The sequence below is a fragment of the Hyperoodon ampullatus genome (assembly GCF_949752795.1).
Source record: "Hyperoodon ampullatus genome assembly, chromosome: 3".
NCBI lineage: Eukaryota > Metazoa > Chordata > Mammalia > Artiodactyla > Ziphiidae > Hyperoodon > Hyperoodon ampullatus.
In genome coordinates this window covers 29,956,962-29,960,156 of record NC_136916.1, presented here as the reverse complement: position 1 = coordinate 29,960,156, position 3,195 = coordinate 29,956,962, and the positions used below count along the sequence as shown (strand labels likewise).

Here is a 3,195-nt window from a genome sequence, read left to right as displayed (position 1 = left end):
TAAAACAGGTCACAACACTAAGCTTCTGGCCCATTCTGCCAATGCACAAGCTACAAATGCTTGCCCAGCAGCTGAGGGGCATGCTTTAGTAGCATGTTTGAAAAGTGAATAAAAATCCATATAAAACAAATATTCAAATAGTTTCCATAGGAACACAGGTAAGTGTGACCCCATCGCCTAGTCTTCCATATTGTTGCATCTGTGCCAACCCTATTCACATAGACATCTCAAAACTCACAGTAATTAAGTTAAATGGTCCCCCCCAAACCCTTAAATCAAGCTAAACTCGCAGTTAACAGCTACAAGAATGGTATCTACACATTAATAGGAGCTGAAGCACAGGCTGCTGGGTGCCATTTCATTCCACTCTTCCAAGCACAAGACACAGGCACAGTGCCAACATCTTGCTCCTCTACACTGGGTGGGAAATCGTGGTTCTGGATTTGCTGCATCAGTTGCCATGTTGGCCCTGACATCACATAGTAGATGGTCGGTCTCTGGAATCCATTGAAAGTGGAAGCAGCAGCGACAGTGTAAGCACCCATGTTTTCAAAGAGCATCCAATCGCCCACATGCATCTTGGGCAAGTTACAGTGCTCAACCAGGCAATCCAGGCCATCACAGGTCTGTCCTGAGATGCTGGATGAATAATACTGCTCATTTGGTTTGGGTCTCTTCTGCAGAAGAGGCTTCACGTGTGCATTTTCGTAGAGGATGCAGTTGAATGATCCATATTCTCCATCATTCACATAATACATAAATGTCTGTTCACTTGACTCATCTTCATCATCACAGCCTGTCTGTTCCTTTAATACGAGTTTTTTTGGCAATGATATTAACTGCTAGCATGAAAGCTGATGCAACATAGTATCTGCCTGGCTCAGCTATGATTCTCACTCAGAGTCTGATGGAAAATACTTGTCCAACGCTGGATTGATTACACTGGTGATCTCTTCAAATTTAAGCTTTACATCCTCTGATTCAGGAAAGCCACCACCAATATCAAGCAGATACATGTCGAAACCAACCTCAGTTCCTATGTCAAAGCCACAGTGGGCATCAGAGATGGCCTTCACAAAGGTCTCCGGATCAGTACAACCACCTCCCACGTGGAAGCTGACACCAATGACAACAATATCTAGCTCTTTCGCCCGTTCCAAAAGAAGCCTGCTGGTTTTGAGTGTGGCACCAAATTTGACACTGAGGCGACAGACTGCTTTGGAATCATCAGTGGCAATCCGCAAAACCAACTTGGCCTTTGGATGTGCCCTGGCAACTTTCATCAACTCAACTTCACTATCAAAAGTCATCATCTCGGGCTTCCCTGGTGGCACAGTGGTTAAGAACCCGCCTGCCAATGCAGGGGACATGGGTTCGAGCCCTGGTCCGGGAAGATCCCGCATGCTGCAGAGTAACTAAGCCTGTGAGCCACAGCTACTGAACCTGCATGCCACACTACTGAAGCCCGGGCGCCTAGAGCCCGTGCTCCACAACAAGAGAAGTCATTGCAATGAGAAGCCCGTGCACCGCAACGAAGAGCAGCCCCTGCTCGCAACAAAAGAAAGCCCACGTGCAGCAACGAAGACCCAATGCAGCCAAAAATAAATAAATACATACACACATATATACATTAATTAATTTTAAAAAAAACCAAACAAACAACAAAAAAGTCATCATCTGGACTCCATTATTGGCAGCGTATTTAATCTGAGACACTTGTTCACAAGGATTTGCATAGATAATCCTCTCTGGAGGCACCCCGAGACTCTGCACCAACTGGATTTCAGTCTTGCTGGCATAGTCAAATCCTGTCCCTATGGCAGCTAGGGTCTTCACTATGGTTCTGCTATCATTGCATTTGACTACGTAAAAGGGGGTGACCCGAGGAAGAGCTTTAAACCATCTCAGATGTTTCTTTAGAATATCTCCCAGGTCCGCAACATAGAAGGCATCCTTATCATCAAAAGAAGAAACTTCATTAATTTTTTGGTCCAGAATGTCCTTGGCAGTAAAGCCTTCATCCAAGAAATGGCAGTCAAACTCTTCATTACTAAAGTTGTTCATGGTTTCTTGATATCTTTCTGAAACAACAAAATGGGAAACTAAGAGATGAAATTTAAAGAAATTATGCCAGCTTTCACAAAGGCAATGAATTCTCCCGGAATTCCAAGTCCCGCTGAAGATACGTGTGCCCTCGGTGCAGCAGTGAAAATGTTCTGACAAACGCACAATCTGCTGTCCACCTTAAAGTGTCGGGCACCACGGGCAGACCCCACGGAGATTAGACGCCGTTGCCGCCGAGCGCGCAGGACCGCCGGCCGCCCTGCCGCTGTCCCCGCTGCCCCTGTCAACCACCCGCCGCCTGGCTCCCTCCCACGGAGAACCACCGTCCCGAGGTGGTGCCGGAGCGCTGGCAAAGGGGCGGCGGCAGCGGAGGCTGAGGGGACTGACCTCTTCTTTAATTTTATAATTATTACCTGTAGAATTCTACCATGCTCCTTTGTCTGTACCTGTCACTCTGATCACATGCCTTTCCTAAATTTATAAGCTGATTAATTATATTAATATATTTCCTAACAACCAAAACATTGGAGTTTTGGTGTAGAATTCACTTAATCTTGCTATAATTTTTTTCTGAAGTTAGGTTTATTAAGGTATTATTTATATTTTTTAGTAGGTTGCCTTTTTATTTTGTTGGTGTTTCCTTTGATGTACATAAGCTTCTGAGTTTGATGTCCTCCATTTTGTTATTTCACTTTTGTTGGTTTTGATTTTTTTGTCCATTTCAAAATATCATATCCAAGACCTAGGTCAAGGAACTTACTGCCTTTATGTGTTGTTCTTCTATGAGTTTTATGGTTTTCCATCTTCCATTCAAGTCTTTAACCCTTTTAAAGTTATTTTTTCTGTATGGTGTAAGATAGTGGTCCAGTTTCATTCTTTTGCATGTGGCTTCCCAGTTTTCCCAACAACATTTAATAAAGGAATTATCATATTTCTCAATTGTATATTCTTGGCTTCAGTGTCATAAATTAATTACCATATATGCTTAGATTTGCTTCTGTGCTATTGTTTCCACTGATCTATGTGGGGGTTTTTTTATGCCAATGCCATACTGTTTTTATGACCATAGATTTGTAATAGAGTTTGAAATCTTGAAGCATGAAGCCTCCAGTTTTTTTCTTCTTTCTCATG

The 3,195-nt window shown here is 43.4% G+C and overlaps 1 pseudogene across 1 annotated transcript; it reads right to left on the bottom strand.

Annotated features, from left to right (window-relative positions):
• Nucleotides 1-314: 314 nt before the first annotated feature.
• Nucleotides 315-2,064, bottom strand: LOC307050315 (ornithine decarboxylase-like; annotated as a pseudogene). Its single transcript has 2 exons — nucleotides 1,661-2,064; nucleotides 315-1,296 (listed from the first exon to the last, which is right to left on the bottom strand). The product of its transcript is annotated as an ornithine decarboxylase-like (transcript).
• Nucleotides 2,065-3,195: the final 1,131 nt, after the last annotated feature.